At 38.7% G+C, this 23,521-nt stretch overlaps 1 long non-coding RNA gene across 1 annotated transcript in view; it reads right to left on the reverse strand.

Moving 5' to 3' along the window:
- The window catches only part of LOC147915125 (uncharacterized), a 58,187-nt gene that overhangs the window by 24,368 nt on the left and 10,298 nt on the right, over positions 1-23,521 (reverse strand). The window contains exon 2 of the long non-coding RNA XR_015554430.1: positions 11,920-12,012. This is a non-coding gene — a long non-coding RNA (uncharacterized LOC147915125). The remainder of the gene's footprint in view (positions 1-11,919; positions 12,013-23,521) is intronic.

A 23,521-nucleotide genomic window follows, 5' to 3' on the forward strand; every position in this document is an offset into this window, starting at 1 on the left:
TACATGTTAGATGTATGACACGGTGCGTCCCTGATATGTGGGAGTGAGCCAAAAGGAGAGATTATCTGGAAGTGTTGTAGTAACTCTCTTCAGGGCCAATTAAGGAACTTCCTATAATCACATTTGAAAAGTAAAATTAATTACAGGCAAAGGAGTCTACAGTTTAAATCTTTGAACCTGTGGCATGCACTGTTGGTGTCCCACCCATATCTCCTTGAGCTTTTCCCCCTGTGGTCCATTCTAGTCTCCAGGTGTCATCATCTTCATCTCTTTGCCAGAGGGCTCATCTGGCTGGCAGACTCAGGGCTGGCTTCTTGGGTTTATGACCAATGCTGTCTTACAAGTTCTTGTACTCAGAAGGGGGCCTCATGCTTGGGGTTTAATTCTCTGTGTCGCTATATTGAAATTCTCAGTAAGTTTATCCTTAATTCTGTGTTCTGTAAGTGAAGTCCAATGGGACAATAAAACATTTACAGGGCCTTGAAGCCTCCACTCATATGCACTCCCTCTTCCTCTGCCTCCCTGCCTCTCCCCTACCCTGACCCAGTGACCTCTGGCACCCTCAGCCCATGGCGAGGGCCTGGGCACAAGTTGGGTGAGAGTCAGGGTCAGGTGCATGCATACAATCCATCCCATGTGCCCAGTTGTGGGACGGGATGGGGGAAGGACCAGGCAACTGTGAGGATCTGCAGTTGCCTCATAAGTATGCCTGTGCCAGAGGGAGCATGACATGAAATAAACAGCAAACACACACACTCACTCACACACCCACACACGCACCATGACAGAGAGAGAGAGAGGCACCTTATTCTGGCTTTTGGGGCAAGGAGCTCCACATTCTCATTTTGTTCTGGGCCACGCAAATCCAATAGTTAACTCTGAGTGGAACCCTCTCTGCCCATAGGCGCCATGGCAGACCAGCAGCACAAAAGAATGGATATCTACCCCACCCCCTTCACCCCTAATGACTAATGACTGATGGTTGGAGTTGGTGGGAGAACTATGAGGCACGTGTTCTCCATTGGCTCCAGAGATCAGCAGGATCCAGCTCCTTTTATCATGTGGTAACTTGCTTGATAAGGCTCTATCAGCTGCCTTCCGTTCTCTCTCTCACTTCCCCACTGGTGCTTCCTAAGATCACCTTCCAAATAAACCACTTGGATTTGAATCCTTGAGTCTGTTTCTGGAGAGACCCAAAGTAAGATAGATTCATAAGCCAACATTGGAGATATTTCCAATATCCTTAACTAATTGAAAAATAACTATCTCCAGTGGAGTGGGGTCCTTTCTTCCATAGGCTTCTCTGTAATTCAGAGGCTTTGTGGGTTGTATTTTTGTTTGCCTTTTACTATCTTGGATGCATAACCAAACCTAGTCACTCCCCTGTCTTTATTTCCTCCTTCTCTGATTTGAAGGCAAAGGGTTGGAGCTCCCCAAGGGGCCTCCCCACTCTATAATTCTGTGAATCTCCTGGCCTCTTCCTGAAAGAAAAAGTTATTCTATATCTATTACCACAAGATACAATAATTTTCTCTGGATTTCTGAATTCTGCTATGGAGGTGTTTTTGTTAAATATGATCCTCAAATTACAAAGAACTTACACAATGTATTTCTGATCCTTTGTTCTGGAAAACAAGTATGTTCAACTGAATCTGAAAATGTGACTTAACATTTCTTTCCAGGTTTGGGAAAGATAATGGAAATGGTGGAAAGGTGTAGTAGAGTATTGGATTTTTTTTAAGACCAAATAATATTTTATACTTGACTTCTAAGTTTTAAATATTTTTTTTAGAATTTTATTTTTTATACCATGAAACTTGATTTTTTAAAATTACTATTATTCTGTATTCTCAGCTACTGCTCCTTTCTGCTGACATGAAAGCAAGAGAGAGTTTAGAGAAGATGCTGTCAAGGTATTGGTCAAACCTCCCATTTTGAGAATGCATTTGAGAAAAAAAATATGATGCTGAAAATTAGAAATTAATTTCCACCTGTTCCCTCTCCCCTCCAATGATTCTTGGACTCTTGGATAAAACCAGTTGCAATCATTGACAAAAAGGTCTCCTCCCTTGCCATGTCTGATTCTAATAGATGCAGGATAGATAAAACCAAAGGGGCTGCTAAGGGGAATTCCAGATCATCTCCCAACATAAAGTACTTGATGCAGACCTCAACCCCTCTAGGGATAACCCTGACTACCAAGTCTTGACTTTGAGCTCTCTGCTCAACCTATCTCCCCTGATTCTTCAGTTCTAACTATCCTCTCTATCTATCCACTTCTCTGTCCTAATTTCTTGTCCTGGTGAAAAGTTCACTCATTCATTCATTTGATCACTCTTTGAACAAAAATTAATTGGTAGTCTACAGTGGGATTCAATGATCTATAATTCAAGTACAAATATGGTCTGCAGAAACCTAGGAGTTTGCTAGAAAGGCAAGTTCCTAGTCCCCACCACAGACCAGCTGAATCAGAATCCCTGCTGGGACCAGGAATCCGTGTTGTAACTACCTGTCCATGTGATTCTTATGCTCCTAAAGTTTGAGAAGCACTTAGTCTTGGTCTGGATTGGGCCCAATCATTTGCCTTTCTACTAAGTTTTCAGGTGATGTTGATGCTGCTGGTCCAGGGACCGCACTTTGAGAACCACTGATCTAGAAGTTCAAGTTATTATTCCTGCTAACAAAAAAGCCTGGGTCCAAATCTCCCCAAATTCTTTTTTCAGCTTCAACCTCTGCTTTGTCCAAACTAAATTCAATGTTACTGTGAATGTTTCAGGCCCAACTTGCCAACTCACAGCTTTTTAAATTTGGTAGCAATTTGAGACAGCTGCTACTGTACCCTATTAGTATTATTGCTCTCATTATCTTCATTTTTGTTTCACATGCTTTATCTGAAACTCTCATGGTGTGTTGAACTGGGCACAAAGTTAGAATTAGATTCCATGAGTTTAAACTATAAATTTACCACATTACCTGTCTACTTTTGAACAACTCGTATACCATTTCTGAAACTTATTTTCTTATCTGCACAATAGAGATGAGATGGATTGGAAGAGGTTATGTATTTGAAAGAAAATAGCAAAGAGGTCTGGCATATAGTCACTGCTCAATAAATGTTATTAAAATTTTTATATCACAGTACTCTCCTCTTTTTTAATGCTATCTGATACCAAGTATTGAGATGTTAAAATCATTAAACTTTTTAATCTTGTATATGTCTTCAGACTGCATTTAGTTTTATTTAAAAACTGATTTAACTTTATTGTCTACATTTTATTCTTCCTTCATTTTAGTGGCTTCTAGGAAGTGTAAAAATGCTAATTTTTCAAAATATCTAGTTTTAAAAATTAAAGCAGACTATATAGAATGTTACAGTGGTAGTTCTAATGTTCAGTTTCCTATACTATTTCCTTGTCATTTCATGGCAAATAAAAGTCATAGCTAAATGTACCCTAAAATTTCTCATTAGAAAAAATAGCTTCAACATTGACTAAGCCTTTCGTCCAGGAACCTGGAATCCCTTTATAGGCGGTAGATAATTAAGCTTTAAAACACCTCCACCAGGAAAGTAAGAATTAGAACACATGGACTAGAACCACATAGCATACTTTAAGAAATAGGGGCTCATACTAGATCTATCAGAGTAAACTGAAAAGATTACAGCACAGCCAGTCCGTTCCTTTCTATCATTTTAATGACTGATGTGGAACTCCAACTTTGAAATAGGTTTTTTTAAAAAAAAAATCATATTTACATAAAAGTAATGCATGCATACGCTTACAAAAATCCAGTAGGACTGAAAGAGTTATAATGAACACCAACAATTTCCTTCTCCATACCTCCCCCACCCCAAGTCCTGTATCCTAGAAACAACCTCTCTTTAACTACTAGCTTCTGTATTTATAAATAGTATGCTTATATTGCTCTTTTTGATTGACCAATGTTAGATACTATTTATGCCTTTCTATGATAAATGAAGATTTAGCTATTATAGCACAACCACCACCCTCCCCATTTCTTCCGCTGTAGTTATATCACTTTTAATTAAATAACCTAACAGTGTTTAGAGTATTTTGAGTTGGTATAAACGTTCACTGCCGAGTCCAGTAGTTGTACTATCAATCAGTTGTACTATGGTTACATTTCTTTTCTTCCACAGCTTTTTAGTTTTGTTCCTGGAATTCCTAATTATTTTACTTTGTTCTTGAAATTTCTTCTTATAACCATCCTTATTTTTTTTCTGAAGACCCATCACATCAGGTATTTATCAAATGAGTCCCCCTGTCTCTCCCACCCCAAACACAGAAAGTTTCTATGTCAATGTTCTGCTCCCTTTGGGGTTTCTGCTCTCCAGACCTGCTGCATAGCTGTCCTAGGACTGCCCTTGACTACTCTCCTGGGTTGTGGCCACTATTTCCTGGAATCCATGGCTTTCTGTTTCCTAGTCTACTCCCTGTATTGCTAGAGGCAAATTTTCTGAGTCTTTGATGACTGAAATGTTTTTCATCCACTCTATATCCCACATTCGTTAGATACTTTATATAGGTACAGAATTCTAGGTAGAAAATCATTTTCCATCAGAATTTTGAAGGAATTTGTTTGTTGTCTTCTAAAGACAATAAGTGACTGACTGTGAATAAACTCAAAGGGAATGGATTACACATGCCACGGTCTAGTTTGGTGTCCCCATATATAAGCATCTTAAGAATTCTTGGAGAATGGAAGAAGAGTATAGATCACATGGTAACAAGATTTTGTTGAAGGCAGAACTGGCTACATAATTTGAGGGGCCCAGCACAAAATGAAAATGTGCGGCCCTTTGTTAATAAAGTATTAGGAATTTCAAAGCAATGACAGTAGGGCATCAAACCAAGCACCAGGGCCTTTGAAGTGCTGGGTCCTGCACAGCTGCACGGTAGCACACCTGGGAAGCTGGCCCTGGTTTAAGATCTGGCTCTATAGACCATCTCCTTAATCTTCAACCCCTCACTTAACTTCACTGCACCTTATAGTCCCATTTATGAAACAGGAACAATAACATCTGTCCTTCCAACCATCTAGGGTTGTGGTAAGTTATATACAGTAGTCCCCCTTCATCTGTGGTTTCACTTTCTGTGGTTTCAGTTACCCACAGTCAACCACAGTCCAAAAATATTAAATGGGGAATTCCAGAAATAATCCATAAGTTTTAAATTGAGCGTGGTTCTGAGTAGCATAATGAAATCTCACGTGGTTCTGCTCCATGCTGCCCAGGACATGAATTATCCCTTTGTCCAGTGCATCCACAGTGTATTTGCCACCTGCCTGTTAGTCACTTAGCAGCCATCTGGGTTATCAGACCCACTGTCGAGGTATCACAGTGTTTGTGTTCAAGTCACTCTTATTTTACTTAATAATGGCCCCAAGCCCAAGAGTAGTGATCCTGGCAATTTGGATATGCCAAAGAGAAGCCATAAAGTGCTTCCTTTCAATGAAAAGGTGAAAGTTCTTGACTTAATAAGAAAAAAATCATATGCTGGGGTTGCTAAAATCTACGGTAAGAACAAATCTTCTATCCGTGAAACTGTGAAGAAGGAAAAAGAAATTTGTGCTAATTTTGCTATCACACATCAAATATATATGCAGAGGAAAAAACTTAGTGTATATAGGGTTCGGTACTATCCTCGGTTTCAAGCGTGGGGGTCTTGGAATGTATCCCCCATGGATAAGGGGGGACTACTGTATAACATGGTAAAAATAATATATGTGTAAGCACTATGTAAATCAGAGGAGTGTAAAGAAGCGTAAGTATATATGGAATATTTTCCTGTATCATTGATAAAAAGTGTCAGGTTGGCATGTGCTTCATTGTATCCTCTTTTATGGATGGATAACTGATGTAGACATTTCATAGCTTCAAATATATTTTTTAGAGCCACTCCAACAATAGAGTTTTATACAAGAGAAGCTACAACTCGTTGATGATCATATCATAACATGAATCTCTAAAATAATGAACTTTTTTTTTCTGATGAGGAAGATTGTCCCTGAGCTAACATCTGTGCCAGTCTTCCTCTCTTTTGTATGTGGGTTGCCACCACAGCATGGCTTGATGAGTGGCACATAGGTCAGCACCCAGGATCTGAACCTACGAACCCCAGGCTGCCGAAGCGGAACATGCGAACTTAACCACTACGTCACTGGGCTGGCCCCAAGACGACTTTTTAACTGAAAGTTTTCTACTAATTTCACCTTTCAAATAGCATTTGAGTCAACGCTTAAGTCAGCCTTAAGTTGTGAAACACAGGTGGTAACTGAGAGTCTGATTTACTATTATTCTGCCCTGTGTTTCATCTGGTGACGCTATTAAAATGATAAGCCTTGGGGCCGGCCCAGTGGCCTAGTGGCTAAGTTCACACACTCTACTTTGGCAGTCTGGGGTTCGCGGGTTCAGATCCCAGGCGCAGACCTATGCACCACTTATCAAGCCATGCTGTGGTAGGCATCCCACATATAAAGTAGAGGAAGATGGTCATGGATGTTAGCCCAGGGCCAATCTTTCTCAGCAAAAAGAGGAGGACTGGCAACAGATGTTAGCTCAGGGCTAATCTTCATTGCCAAAAAAAAAAAAAATGATAAGCTTTTACCCAATCTCAAGCTATAATCATTGGTAAGTATGCAGATGCTCTGTTTTGGTGTTTGAATCCTGGATTAGTCTCTAACCAGCTTTGTGACATCAAGTAAATTATGCAATTTTTCAAGCCTCATAGGGTTGTTGTGGAGATTAGCTAAAGTATGTAAGATTTCAGACCCATAATAGATGCTCAGCAAATGGTTACCACTAATGTTATTATCTTATAAAGAAGAATAGGAATAATAATTTTATTTTTCAAATAACCAAGCATACCAATTTTTGTACAAGAAGATTATTTCAAAAATAGCCTAATTCAAACATGCCAATGTATTGTTTCATGAACAGAAATGAGTATACAGCTTCTTGCTAGATGAGCTCTGAGCCTTTAGCCCAGGGATCCACAACCACTGCCTGTTTTTGTACAGCTTTTGAGCTCAGAATGATTTTATACTTTTCATTTTTCTTTATTGAGCTATTCTCGACATACAACATTGTGTAAGTTTAAGGTATACAACGTAGTCATTTGAGACATTTGTACTACAATATGATTGCTACTGAAGCATTAGTTATCATCTCTATCGTGTCACGTTATCATTTCTTCTAGTGTCGGGAACAAGTAAGATCTAGTCTCTTAGCAAGTAGTTTTGTTGTCTATAACACACTTTACACGGTTGAAAAATAAAATAAAATTTTGTGACACCTGAAAATTATATAAAATTTAAATTTCAGTGTCCATAGTTTTATCAAAAACACAGACACACATTCATTTACATATTGTCTGTGGCTGCTTTTGCACTACAAAAGCAGTTGAGTTTGGGACAGAAAGCTTATGGCCTGCAAAGCCTAAAATATTTACTCTCTGGATTTTAAAAGTTTGCCAACCCCCTGTTAGACCATCACTCCTGACTTCTCACTGCATGGCCACAACCCAACAAGACCATCCTAGCACCCTCACGTTGTTGCCCCTCTATCTGGAAATAGATCACCCTGCAGCACCCGGCATTCCACCAGTCAAACCATCCTGACGCCCCAGCTCCTGATATCTCACCATCTCCTGATATCTGCTGCTGCTCTGGTGGCTCTGACCTCAGCTTCCTGTCTCAACCACAGCTCACACATACCTCTGACATGACATCTGCTCTTGCTAATCAGAGAGAAAAGACCAGCAGATCCCATTCGGATGCAAAACCCCACCCCAGCAGCTAATCCAGTAAGAATCTTCATGTGTTGTCTGGATGCAATTTTGGAAAATTTGGTGCATATCTTCACTGTGTATATTTTCATGCTTATCCACTATGGATATTAAACATCTGCTATGTACCTAGCACTCTATGTAAGAGGGAGGGGGCTAGAAGATGGAGAGAAAGGGACAAAGGAAGATAGTGAGATACAACAATTGAGAAAATGAACCAGTTTAGTGATAGACTATAAGGCGCAGAATGACAGACTGAATTAATGAATAAATAAATAAGGGATTAATGGGAGTTACTGAGAAAGAATTTGCTGAGAAGATAGGAACTGAGCTAGCTAGGCCTTAAAGGATGAACTAGTTCAGTGACAGACTATAAGGCAGAATGACTGACTGACTGATTGACTGACTGACTGACTGACTGAATAAATAAATAATTCAAGAAATAAATGAGGGATTAATGAGAGAGATTGAGAAAGACTTCCCTGAGAAGATAGGTTCTAAGCTAGTGAGGCCGTAAATGATGGTGTGGATTTGGAGAGTGCACATTAGTGGAGGGTAAGAAAAATAAAAGGGTAGGTGAAGTGAGTTCTGCATCTGAACACCCCACAATAGGGGTCACGAACTGTGGAGCTGCCTCCCTCCCCAGTCTCCTACCTTCCGTCACCACTGTCCTGCCACCTACTCCCCATAGCAATAAACTGCAAAAAGGCCCCTCCACTGAGTGGACTAGAAAATGGCGACTCTCTGGCTGGACCAGTTGGGTAAAAGTGCTCCCTCCTCCAGCGAGGCAGGCAGGCCTGCACTAGGCCACAAACTTAGGGGGACAGGGATGGCTTTCAGTCACCATTTGCACCCCTAAAGCCAAACACCCTCACACACAACACAACCCGACCAACAATACATTGCAGATCTGAGACAGGTGGATCCCCAGCTGCATCTTATGTTTAGACATATTTTGTTGGAATCTTCCAGTGTGTTAAAACAACTGAAATTAACGTTTGACAATATGCTCTGTTGGTGAGGCTGTAGCTAAACAGGTATTCTTATAGGTTGTTGGCAGGAAAGCAAAAATTGTACAATCCCTACAGAGAGGAATTTGCCAAATTCTAGTACAATCACTTATGCATTTAGCCTTTGACACAGCAATTTCAATTCCAGGCATCTGCTGTAAAGATACCCTGGCAAAAATACAAAATGACTTATGCCCAAGGCTATCCTTTGAGGCATTATTTAGAATAGCAGTAAATTGGAAACAACCAAAACATCTATTAATAGTAGACCAGCTGAATAAACCAGGATTGGCAAAGATTTCCTATAAAAGGCCAACAGTAAATACTTTAGGCTTTGTGGGCATATGGTCTCTATCTCAGTACTCAACTCTACCATCGTAGCACAAAAGCAGCCACAAACAATAAACGAATGAGTGTGGCTAGCTCTGTTTCAATAAAACTTTATTTGTGGACACTGAAGTTTGACTTTTATATAACTTTCGTGTCACAAAATATTATTCTTCTCTTGATTTTGTTTTCAGCCATTTAAAAACAAAATTCATTCTTAGCTTGAAGTTCATACAAAACCAGCTGGCAGGCTAGACTGGGCCCTCTGACTGTAGTTTTCAATCCCTGGAGTAGACTATGGTACATCCCCACAATGGAATCCTAGATAGTTGCATAAAGAAATGAAGAAGATATCTATATACTGATATGGATCCGGAACATAGTAAGTGAAAAAAACAAGGGGCAGAATAGTGTTTATAGTATGCTTTTGCTTCTGTAAGAAATTGAAGGAAATATGTGTATATATGTATAATGCTTATATTTTCAAAAAGAAATGATAGAAGCATAAACCAAAAACTAATGAAAGCAGTTACTTATAAGGGGCGGGATGAAACAGGGTGTAATGAACAGGAATAGAACCAAGATTTCTGTCAATGTAGTTTGTAATATTGTTTTGACTTTGGAATATAGTTTTGACATAATTGATGAGCAAAATGAAGTCACAAAGGAAAAAATTGATTTAGTTGTCAATATTTAAAAATCGGGATACTTTACAAAGAAATTTAAATTTTCTTTTTCTGGAAATATTCAGACATCTGGCTGGCATCACTGACTTTACTTTCCCACATGCAGCCATCTGAGGAAACAAAGTTTTAGCAACTTTCTTTTGGTAAGACATATATTTTCTGGTTTGCTACAGGATCCACCCAGTTGACTTCACTTTCCCTTGCCTGCTTGGCTGTGGAGGCATTTAAGTTTGCAACTTCTGCCCTGAAATAAGCCAGTGAATTAAATTTGTTACTTAGTATGACGGTAACAGGAAACTATTCAGTATTTTAAGCACAAGTATACAATGATAAAAGTAGTATCTCAGGGAGATTAACCTGCCAGTGTTACGTGTAATGATTTGGAGTGGGGAAGAGCCTGGTTCCAGAGAGACTAATCCAGATTTGGTTATGCTGTCATAAGCATGAGATAAATTGACTTGGGTGGATGATGGTTGCAGGATGGAGAGAAAGTGAAGAAAAAGACACCAAGATAGGGAAAGAAAGAGAATGAGGAATTACATTAGAGCTGGAAAGGAACTGCGAGATCATCTAATCTCAAGCCCCTATTTTATAGGGAACTGAAGCCCAGAGTGGTAAAGGACTGGATTTGAAATTTAACATCTGGTTAATATCAGGTTAAGATCACCATCTAAGTTTTCCAAGTCTTAATATAATGTAATTGTCACTAAATTTTATTATTTTGAGATTGCAATAGACAGTAAAAGACAAAGCTAGTTAAAGCACTTTATAACACATAACCACATCAGCACTAATTGTACCCTGGTGCCCGCAGCAGATAAAGCAGGAGCCATTCTGCCTGGTGGCAAAATTGTACCACTGACAGAACTAGATACTCGGACAGAGAATTTTTCTTGGGGCAAAAGATAATAAATTTGAATTTTAAACATAGTGGGTAGTGAAACATGTAATTGGTGATTCTAGTAGGCAGTTGAAAATCTTTGCAAGTAAGCAACTCTATGTAAGATATTTCTGTTTATTGCTATTATAAATTGATATCAATTTATTCAGCCTACTGGATCTGTTATAATAAAAAGAGTTGTCATTAACTAGAAGGATGTGAACCTATGACGTACAACTATCTACTGGGGCTTTGGGGGGAAAAAACTGAATAAATAAAATCTTTAAAAAAAAAAAAAAGAGTTGTCATTATACATTTGTCAAAATGCATAGATTATACAACACAAAGAGTGAATCCTAATATAAACTATGAACTTTAATCAATAATAATGTATCAATGTTGGCTCATCAAATGTACCACACTAATGCAATATGTTAATAATAGGGGGAAGTGGGGAGGATGGAACATATGGGAACTCTGTATTTTCTGCTCAATTTTTCTACAAACATAAAACTGCTCAAAACAATAAAGTTTCAATTATTTTTTTAATTGTATTATATTATATTTTTAATTGTATTAATTATATTTTTAATTATATTGGCGAAAAGATCCACCAGTAACCTATTGTGAGGCTACAAAATCAAAATTGCCAATTTGCTCCCTCAGTGGAGCTCCACTGGAAAATATATTCTTAGAAAATGCACAAATGACTAAATGCCAACCCAGATTTAGAGTGAATATTACTGTTTGCTTCTGAAAAAAAATTGTGAGAATGTTTTAAAAATCAATTTAAAAATCAGTAAAGAAATGAAAAAAAATTTCACTTTTAAAAAGGGAATTGCTTGAAACTGATACACAGTTTTCCACCGTGTTTCCTAGTGAAATTTGATCTGTTGGTGGTTGGCATTATCGGTGAGATTGGTCTTTTGTAATTGACAGAGGTTTTGTACCATAATGTGGATTCAACACACACTCACTGATTCTATGGCAAATGGCTGGAGACTATACATACAAGACTGCCAAATGAACCACATCATCACCAACCCAGATGTTTCAATCCCCTAGGAAATGAATACTGATCTCTAAAGCTATACTGATTATATAGTGGTCCTTGGGTCATTATCTTCAGAGTAATTAAATCAACCCAGGGTTGTTCATATAATAATGTAATGACATTTTCATGATGTTAAAACAGGAAAAGAGTGACTTACTTGTCCTTCATGTTTGCTCTGCAAGGACATTCTAAAAGTTCTTTTTCTCCTCCTCCTCCTTCTTCTTTATTATTATGTTTTTGAAATAAGTTACTGCATAACAAAAAGAAAATGAATGAGAACATATGTAGACACTGGCTTTGTTATGCCACAGATTTAGAATATTGCAGTGTTAGCACTTCAAGGCATTGACTTAATTATTCTATTCCATTGGGTCTCAACTGGGAAGCTTGCACCCACCCACTCGGCTGAGAGCTGTTAGTGTAATCTAAACTTAGTTTCTTCATTTTAAGATGAAGACATTGGTTGATTTGCCCAAGCTCTTTAGTGACAGGTTCTGGACTTGAATCCATTTCTCCTGTCCTATACAGCATCCTTCCTTTCACATCATGTTACCTTAGGTCAGTTGATTTGGTTCTGCGTATCCTTGGCCTATATCAACAAAAAGCAAGTATGTTAAATGGGAGGATCTCCACAGTCCCTTCCAGCTCTGTGATTCTACCAGTTAGTGAACTGCACGTGGGTGGGTGGGAGTGGGTGAGGGGGAAGACATAGTAGGATTTGGTTTTGATTTTTTTCTCCCCCTTTCTCTTAACTCTAAAACAAACAAGGAAATAAAATATATTTGATCCAGCATGCCTATGGAAATTAGACTAGCTGGTCCAAAAAGGGACTTCTAGAGTCACTCTGCATGTCACTGCAGGCACCAGGAGGCTCTCATGTGGTCTCGTCTTTTGCAGGTAGACTAGCCTATCACTTCACCTTCCACCCAACTATTCCTTCAAGAGTAGGGTTTTAGTTAACAAAATACACACACTGGCATAAATGCAGAGCATTCAGGCTGTAAATAGCTGTTAGAGTCATCATTCCTACTTCATGTGAGTGTAGTTTTATATAATTCCCTTTGTACATATTAAATACCTTCTGTATGGCTGTCTTACCTCTCACAATTGGGATGATAAGCTCTCATCCTCCTTTCTGCCTGGCAGAAAGGTCTGGGAGGGGCTTTAAGAAGCCTGGTAAATTATTCTATCTTTTACACTTCCTCAACTCCATGGCTTATATTCTCCATCATGCAAGGAAGACTGCTTTTCAATATACTCTCCAATTTTGAGAAAAACAAACTGCCAGGAGCTGAGTTGCCGTCCTGTAGCCAACAGGCAATTCCTGGCTGCTGGCTCTAATGTCTCTGTGTCCCTCTTTGAATTGTGAAGATTAGTGACACAGTAGGTCACTGTGGGCTGTTTTGCCTTGTGAGAAGGCCTTTGGGTACACGTTCTTTCCTCTTTATCCCCTGAGCCAAAGACTACATACAGCAGGTATTCTTGAGAACAAAGGTATGCTTCAAACACCAAGTATTATAATCTTTGTATAGTGTAATAGGAAATCCAGTATCCTAGGGAAAAAATAAAATTGGAGGCACAATCCTTGAATATCTAGAAACCATTGTTTAAACAGAATCCCACTAATGATTAACACATCTGAGATTGTTTATTTTACAGACCTAGGAGAGAAACTTAGAGTTATGGTTTATACAATCAGAAATCACATTTGCAAAAATATTGCTAATTCTCCTTACTCCACAGTGTTCAATATACACACGCACATGCACATATACTGTGAGAGAAAAAAACTCAAGAAAATATTGCTTCCGATACACTTATTTTTTATATTTCCAGATAATAAGTACAGCTACCAGGACAGGCTACTTGGGAGCTTCAAAAGCATCAATCAGTTTCATAGCTGGCAGCATCGCCTTCCTTTGGGGAACACTTTGTATGAAGTAGAATGTGCCCCGTTCTCACCAGGGCAAACAAACGGAGCTGATGGAGAGGGTGAGAGCAAGCCTACTGTTCCTCGTGAGGGGCAGGGAAGGGGAGGACTAGTCAGCACTCACTCTTCCACTTGCTTCCCAGATGCCTCTGACACTCCTGCCTGATTCATCTTTTCCTTTAAACTTGGACTGTTTGCACAGATAGGCAAAGAGGTGCTTCTAACCCTGCCACAAATGCTGGACAATTAAACTGGATTTTCAAGAACTGCCTGACGCCACGTCAGCTGGACCAGATTTTCAGGTTTGGGATCTGAAACTTGAAAATAAAGGAAAATCTCAATGCAAGAATGCCTTTTAAATTGCTCTTTTTCTCTTCTTTCCCCTTTTTTCTACCTCCCAATTTATGGAAGGGGGAATTATTTAAATAAATATGGAAGATATTCATTAAAAGCATTATCTGTTCTTTGCTTTTATTTATTTGTTCATTTGACAGATATTCTTTGAATGCATCTGTGTAGTGGCTAAGTGCTGGGTATGTGTGCAGTAGTCAACAAAATAGACAGGGTCTTAATGAAGCTTCCACTCTATGAGTTAGATGTCAAATCAAATATGTATTTACTCTGTGAAGAAGTAACCAGGGGCACCTAATTTAGACTGGAGGGTCAGAGAAGGCTTCTCTGAGGGAGTAACGCATAAGAAACATCGGAAAAATATTTGATGATGATTCTAGGTATTCTGGACAAATTATTCTCCTAAGTCTTCTGATACAAAAATCTCTGAGCATATCTACAAAATAAATGTAATGGAAAAATGTGAACATTTATTTGTAAGTGAGGTCTATTCATTTTTCTAGAATTGAAACTAGTTTCATCCGGCAAACTTGCCTTTTCTAGTTCTATGAGAAAAAAGCCCAGATAAAAATACTTCATATTTGATGTCAGTGGGGCTTACTAAACAAAGTGATAGACAAAAGCAGTGGACCAGATGCACTTTCCTTTAGATGTGTTAGGATTTAAAACCTCAATATGAATAAGAGAGGGAGTCTGCTTAATATTATACATATACTCAAACCCTTTTCTGACTACACCTTTGTTGTTATTGCAAGCAATGCAGAGAGGAGAAAGAACCTACAAACGTGAAGGAGAAATTTTTCTAGACACTGTCTTGGTTAAACTTTACAACGTTGTTATAAATCCACACAATACCGTCTACCTCAAAGTAGGCCCACATTTGACCCACCCCCAAGGAAATTACTGAGTTGACAAGATACCACATTTATAACTTGCTTTCTCATTTGTAAAATGCTTAATTAACGTCCCACCTGATTCTCAAAACAGATCTTTGAAATAAGTATTATTATTATTATCCCCATTTTAAAGAAGAAATAGAGTTTAGGTGATGTGCTCATAGTGAACGAGTAAGTGGAGAAACTGAGCTTCAGAATTTGGTTTTCTGACACCGATGCCTGTGGCCTGTTGCTGTATCACGCCGCTAAGCCTTATTATAAGTCAGAGTCCCTGAGGCTGTCCCGAGAGGAGTGACAGACAGATTTCACACAGTACGATGTCAGCTGGACAATCACACTTTCTGTGTGTCACTTCATGGAGACCAAGGGGTCACGACCTCATCTCATCCTAGTTTTCTTCAGATACCTGTTACGGGATCTCACATTCAAAAGCAGAGGGGCAGAGAAATCTTTACTTTGAACATGGTTTTGAGGCACTTTGTGGCTAGAGCCTGTGGAAGGAGGTGGACCCTGCTCAGGTCTCAGGTGAGACCCAAAGTCTCATATGTGCATTTCTGCCATGAGTGTCTTTCATAAAGAAGGATACAAAAGAAAGGGATAGAGGTCCCTGAGCAAGGGGAGGACTTGTAAGTGTGCTGAGAAGATCTCTTCCCAGAACAATACTCAGTGGATAGGGTTCTTCACAGCCTGATTCACTCTTTAAAGGAGACCTAAAATCCTCTGAAAAGAGGTGTGTGTGTGTGCCCCAACAATTTCAACAGTTAAAGAAAACCAAGTTCCTGCCCTCAAGCAAGATGATGATAATAGTAATAATAATAATAATAATAATAATAATAATAATAATAATGACAGTGTGAAGAATAAGACACTTTTACTTATTTTGTCTCCATTATACTGAAATAACTTCACTTTAGGCAACTTAAACGTCTTTGATTTTTTTTTCCATCTCAGAGTATTTAGGTAGAATATAGCTAATTCCTAAGAAAAATTGTTTTCTAAAATCACAATAGCTGTGAGTGGCTGACATTGTTGGTTAGCCAACCCTGTAATCATTCCTAAAATGATTCTTGCAAAGGCCCACACTAGGAGTAGCGATGGAACCCAGTCCTAGCCAAGGAAACATGAGGGAAGTGTCTTGGAAGGCTTCAGGGGGAAGTTTCAATATACTCTTGAAGAGATGGTGGCTGACTTCCAATTCTCTCTTCTTCTTGCCTTTAACTTGGCCGTGATGCCTGGAGCTGTCACAGCCTTTATGTGACTGTGAGCATTGAGGTCATGGTGGTGAAGAGCCAGATGTCTATGGAGACCATGGTAGAAAGACTGAAAGAGCCTGGGCCTTAGATGGCACTGTTAATCAGCTGAAGTAACACCAGCAATTGGCCACTCCCAGCCTTCCCCTTATGTGAGAAAGTAAATCCCTCTTTGTTTAAGCTACTATTCCTGAGATTATCTGTAACGTGCAGCTGAAAGTATTCAACTGCGTAACTTTGAGCTAGTTTCTTAAAAGGTTTTTTTTTTGATGAGGCAAATTGGCCCTGAGCTAACATCTGTGCCAATCTCCCTCTATTTCGTATGTGGGACACTTGCCACAGCACGGCTTGATGAGTGGTGTAGGTCCATGCCCGGGATCTGAACCTGTGAACCCTGGGCTGCCAAAGCAGACTGCGCTGAACTTAACCACTACGCCACCAGGCCAGTCCCACTTAAGTGGTTTGAACCTAAGTTTCCTGGTACATAAAATATAAGAAGGTTGAACACTTTTAGATCTAAGAATTCTCAGATTCAAAAAGTACATTGGCCCTATTATATTAAGAAACAAATTTTTTTTAAAAAGATACAGCGCACATTTCAAGCTTCTGTTTTCAATTTTACAAATAGTATTATCTTTGTAGTGACATAGGAATATGAAACAGTACATATTTTAAACATATTTTGCTATTATTTGTTTACTGCTGAAATGATTATACCACTTTAACGGAAAGTGTTTTGTGTTTTCGTGATTCTTCACAAGCATGGGTCCTAGTCAATGCAATGGGGATATTCCACTGAACTTATATGAAAAGCCAAAAATGCACAATTTATATTCCCCCATTCACATAGTTTCAGAACTATTGGCCCATCACTGAAGAGTATCTATTTTAAGAGGACTAAGACTTAATTACAAAAGGCCTATCAATCTAGTCCTTACTCTGAGCCCAGCACAAGGAAAATACCTTTTCTATTTAAAGATCACTATAGGAGATATTGCTTGGTGTCATTGAAAAGGAACTATCTCCATAGGCAAAAGAATGAAAGTAAGGAATTTTTAAAGCACTTCCTAAGTAGATTTGCAACAAAGGACTTTCAGGGGATGAATAGTACCTTCATTTTCAATAGGAGACTGTGTTATAACAAAAACTACTGTCTTCTCACATATAATTTTAAGAGTTTTAAATGATAGAAGGGTCTTAGCTACGTCTGAAGATTAAGTTCCTGAGAAATTATATTTATTTTCAATCTTAAAAATTAAGATTTTTAAAAGCAATTCTAACGAGCAGAATCTTTAAGAGTACAAATTTGGAGTGAAAAGCTTAAAAACAACGTATTTTTATGTGCTTCAATTTTTTAACAGTTAATATGTCAAAAACAGCAGATACAGTCTTTCTGCTCTTAACATTTTAATAATTATAAGTCAGCATGATTCCTGATGTAGTTCAACTTTTAAGTTTGGCTTAAATGATAGACTATTTTAAAAATTCTGTTTCGTATTTTATTCTTTTTTAAGTTCCTTTTCACAACTTCTCAAGATAGATGCATATTATACTGGATTTAACATGAGTAATAAATAAGTAAAAAAAGAGTTTACACTAAGCTGACAACTTGTTTATACTTTTTATAGATGGAGCTTGAACTAGTCAGAATCTCACAAAATTTCTGAGAACTTAAGAAAATCAAATAGAATTCGTGTTGCTTCTGTGTAAGCAAATCCTTGTAAATGTGTTCCTGCCTCTGAGTGACAGATGATGGCAACAGTGAGAAGGTAATTTTCCTCACCAGGTGGCTCTTCCAGGCAGCCTAATCACCCATTCTTAGGGTGTCTTTCAACTCGCAGAAATCATCTCTTCCTCAGTCTTACTATTAGGGAGAAAACAAAAGTGAAAGTTATACATTTCACTCTCCTTAACCTCTCACTCCAACCAGCTGGGAGCTGGAGATAAATCAGACAACAGAGCAGACAGGAACTAGTCTGGATCTCCACTGTCTGACCTCTGCTGGGCCCTCAGCACTGCCTTGCAATCTGACCACATTCCTGTGGTCATCTCACTCGCTCACATGCCTTAATAATTTTTTCTAACTTCTGCTTCTCAGATTCCATCCTGTTCTGTACCCCTTATACTCTCAGGACTTCACACTCTCCTTTAAAAAAATTAATTTTTTTTCAAAAAGCTTCAAACAGAAAATTTCTTCAACTCTTCAATCTCCTGCCATTAAATCAATGCTACATCTTCCCTTCTTTCTGAACTGTAAAAATGGAGGAAAGGTTTTCTCTTATTATTCAGGGCCAATCTCTCCACATATTCTGTGGATTGTGTTCCCTTTCTATATTTCCAGGAAACTCACAGGCTTTCTGTTCTCAAGTTTGAACTGTTTTGAGTTCAATATATTTGAGTGCAATATATATATAAATGGTTCAAAGTTCAAAAATTGCAAAGAGAAATATGATGAAAAGTCTCTTCCATTCCTAGTCCCAGTCACCTATCTTCTCCTTGGGGCAAATGTCCTGCCAGAAATATCCTGTGTACAAACGAGTCAATGTACACAAATGCATTCTTTATTAAGTCTTTAAAAAAAAAAAAAGTGATACATTTTACACACTGTTACATATCTTGCTTTTTTTGGTTAAAAATGTATCTTGGAGACAATATTAATTCATAAATATTGATTCATTCTTTTTTAACCACATAGCATTAATTATGAATGTCCCATAAATGATATAACCTGACCTCACTGATGGACATTCAACTTGTCTCCAAACTCTTATTATTATGAACAACATTGCAACAAATAATTTTGTACATTATTTCACACATGAAAATATACCTATAGGTTAAATTCATATTAGTGGGATTGCAGGGTTAAAGAGCAAACGCAGTTGTAATTTTGATAGATATTGCCAAATTATTCTCTGTAGATGTCAAACCAAACTATAGTTCCTCCAAAAATGTATGAGAGTGATAATGCCTAGTGAGAAGGCCACCACAAGGTTTTTTGCTGATCTCATAACTTTAATTAGTATTTTATTATAAGAAAGATTGAGCATCTTTTCAAATATTTAAAAGCCATTTGTAATTCCTTTTCTATGAACTCTTTGTTCATATCCTTTTTCTATTTTCCCACATTGTTCTGTTTTTTAAAAATTGATTTGTAGAGAAAGACAACTTTTGTAATGAGTTGCAATTTTTTTTGGCCATGTAGAAAATATTTTTATAGTCAAATTTATTAGGGTTTTATGTTTATGGCTTCTGGCTTTTGTGATATACTTAGAGAGATCTTCCCTACTCCAAGTTTATGGGAAAAAAATTTTTATGGTTTCCTCGACTGCTTTTGTGATTTCTAGTTTAAAGTTTACTTTATACAAATTTTACATATTTCTTGCTAAGATCATTTCTAGGTATTTTATCATTTTTTTATTGTTATTGTAAGTGGATCCTGTCTTTTATTAGATCTCCTAACTTGTTTCAATATATGAAGTCTGCTAATTTCTGTGCATTAATTTTGTAGTCAGTCACCTTACTGAATTCTCTGATTGTAATAGGTTTTTAGTTAATTGTCTTAGGATTTTCAAGTGTACAATTATATTACCTGAAAATAGTGATAATTCAACTTCTTCCTTAATGTTTAAACCTCAAATTTTTTTCTCTTTTTCATTTTCTCTATTAGTACCCCAAGGATAATGTTAGACAATAGTGAGATCCTAGGCATTCTTGTCTTGTTATTCAGGTAATCTTAGATTGTAGATTATCTTCTAACTTCCTAATATCATCAGCTTCTCCCTGTCTCCTAGATCCTTCTAATCTTGAAAAAAATCTGTGTGGACACCACGCTGCACACCAACTACTGCTCCCTCAGTTTTCTTTCACAGCCAACTACCTTGAAAACATTGCGTATACTTGTTCTTCCCATATCTGCCTCTTCTGTTCATTGCTCCGTTAATTTCAGTCTAGTTTCTGTTTCCACCACTGGTAGATCAGATACACTGGCCTATGAACACATATGGTACTCAAGAAACTCTCTGTGGTGGTGATGGTTGCAGGAAGACTGAGTTCCTGAGGTGACAGTGGTAGCAGTGCAAGACATGGTGTGTGGTGGGGTTCAGAAAACACGCTATCCCCAAATATGGCACCTTGGCATATTAGATACTTTAAGCTGAAGGAGTTTAAAGAAATAGTGGAAACAAGAAGGTCCCTCTGACACTCCCCTTATCCTTCTCCCCTGAAGGAGGTCATAAGACCCTCTTGTGAGAGGTGCCCTCCCTATAGGAGAGAAGCATCCTTATCTCCAAAGACAAGGGGACACCGAGAAGAATCAAACAGGCCTCTCTCATTCTCCTCAGTTTACCATCCTTACCTCATACTCTTTGCCCTATCATATTTCTCCATGACCATCGACTCTTCATCAAACCTAGGACAAAAACACTCAGGTTTAACTGTTTCTTTGGGTCTTTATCTCCTTATAATGGCTCCCATGTCACGTAAAACTTACATTGTATGCTTTTACAAAAATTTATTGTATGCTTTTCTCCTGTTAATCTGTCTTTTTAAGTTTAATTTTCAGACCCAGCCAGGGACTCTAAGAGGGTTGAGGAAAACTTTTTTCTCCCCCACATGTCTACTGTACAGTTCGAGCATTCTCCTTGGTGCCAAATGTGGCATCTAGTGTCCGGTGGCTCAGCAACAATATCCCTCTTGATGACCCCTGCCATGGGATTTTGGACATTGTTTCTGGCTGCTAGTGCCTGATCTAGTTTGCCAAGCCTCCCAGAGATTCAGTGACCTCCCAGAGATTTAATAACCCAATATCCTTTTAATAAATGCCATTATTTTATTAGTAGTATAATAAATTCTGCTTATATTAGCCACAGTTGGTTTCTGTGACTTGCTCTTCTTGAGATTACCAATGTCCTCATTTTAATCATAACATTCAACCTAATCGATCTTTCCCTCTCTCTAAAACATTCTTGTCCCTCAGTTTCTATGATATCACATTTGTAGTTTCCCTTTTTCCTCTCTGGCAACTCCTCAGTCTCTTTTGCTAGAGCTGCCTTTTCTTTAACCTGTCATCTAAATATTCCCACTTCTCAGAATTAGACCTTATCATCCCACTCTGCACTCATGTCCTAAGTGAACTCATATACTTACACGGCTTGAAATACAATCAATTTGCTGACCCCTTCTAAACTTATTTCCCCAGAACAGACCAAAGTTATGAGTTCTATATCTGCATACCTAACTAACTACTCAATATATCTGCTTGGATGTCTATATGCACCTCAAACTCAAAGTTACAATATTTTCCCCTAAAATTGTCTTATCTCAGTCAATGGATCACCATGTAGTCACGTCAGAAACCTTAGACTCATTCTTAACTTCGTTCCTCTTACCCTCAAAATCCAGTTAATCCCCAAGTCCTCCCAATTCCTTTTCAACTCTGCCAACTTCTCTATTTTCATCACTTCGGCTCTAGCTACCATCACTTCTTGCTTGAATTCCTATATCTGCTTAACCAATCTTTGAATTTATACTTATTCTTACTAATCCATTCTCTCTCTGATAGTCAGATTGCTCTTTTTTTTTTTTTTTCAGGAAAAGCTTTGCACTGAGCTAACATCTGTTGCCAATCTGCCTCTTTTTTTTCCCTCCCCAAAGCCCCAGTGCATGGTTATATATCCTAGTTGTAAGTCCTAGTAGTTCTTCTATGTGAGCTGCTGCCACAGCAGAGCAGCTGACAGATGGGTGGTGTGGTTCCATGACCGGGAAACGAACCTGGGCTGCCGAAGCAGGGAGAGCGCTGAACTTTAACCCCTAGGCCATCAGGGCTGGCTCCAGATTGCTTTTTTTTTTTTGTGAGGAAGACTAGCTCTGAGCTAACATCTGTTGCCAATCCTCCTCTTTGCTGAGGAAGATTGGCCCTGGGCTAACATCTGTGCCCATCTTCCTCTACTTTATATGTGGGACGCTGCCACAGCATGGCTTGACAAGCAGTGCATCAGTCTTCGCCTGGAATCCAAACCTGTGAATGCCGGGCTGCTGAAGTGGAGCACGAGAACTTAACCACTACACCACCAGGCCAGCCCCCAGATTGCTCTTTTTAGGAACAGATAGTTGATCATGTCACTTCTCTATTGAGAATTGTCAATGGCTTCCCATTACTGTTAGGATGAAGTCCAAAATACTTAATATGACCTATAAGATTCTCCTTTACCTGGACCCTTTCTACCTCTCTAGGCTCTTATGCCATTCTCTTATTCTGTATTAGTCAGTATACAGCCAGAAAGACAGAAACCAATTGAAATTGAAAGACCATTTCAATGAGTGAGATATTGCCTGAAGATCAGGAAGCTATTCCCCCTGGACTGCAGCCCACCAACCTTTACTTCTCTTTGATTGCTGGAGACACATACCTGTTCCTACTGCTGTTGGAACTAAACAGGCACTGCCTCTCTACAGATGCTGCTGAAAACCTCTACGGACTACTCAACCCCAGAGTCTTCTACCACATCTATTGCTGTGACCCAGAGGCTCCACCAAAAGCAGAAAAAAAAATGGCTTCTTCATTTCTCCTACTCTAAATGTTCTGCCAGTGCTGCCTAGTGGCAGAAATTAACAGGAAATGTGCTGACAAAGGAGTGTGCAAAATGTAGTTTGCTGGCTTCCAGCCACAGGTCAGGAATGGAGCTGAGAGCTACACACAAATACTGGCACAAGCTCCTATTTGAAGTTTTCAAATGACCAAACTGTGGGCTGTACACTGAACACTTCCAAGACACACACACACTCCCATAGTTTTCATAGGTTAATACCAATTTATTTTCTGGGTCTTAGCTTAAATAACAGTCCATCAGTGAAGCTTTTTGTTGTTGTTGTTGCTGAGGAACATTGGCCCTCAGCTAACATCTGTTGCCAATCTTCCTCTATTTTGTTGCTGCTGAGTGGTGTGGGTCTCCGCCACAGCATGGCTGCTGAGTGGTGTAGGTCTGTGCCCGGGATCAAAAACCATGAATCCGGGCCACTGAAGTGGAGCATGCCAAACTTAACCACTACACAATGGGGCCTGCCCCAGTGAAGCTATTTTTGAGCCCACATATTAATCTGGGTCTCCCAATATATGCTCTCCAGCACCTTGTGCCTTTCTCTCACAACATTAATAAAATTGTGACTAAAAAAATTGCATAATTATTCATTTAATATCTGCCTCCCCTGCTAAACTGAAAAGTCATTGAAGAGAAGGACTTCTATGTTTTACTTATTGTTATATCTCCACTGCATGGAGTATGGACGATCTGGAATAAATATTTGCTGAATAAATGACATGTATCTTCTATC

This window comes from Ceratotherium simum, chromosome 15 (genome assembly GCF_057802395.1).
Source record: "Ceratotherium simum simum isolate JZ-2026a chromosome 15, ASM5780239v1, whole genome shotgun sequence".
NCBI classification, from domain to species: Eukaryota; Metazoa; Chordata; class Mammalia; order Perissodactyla; family Rhinocerotidae; genus Ceratotherium; species Ceratotherium simum.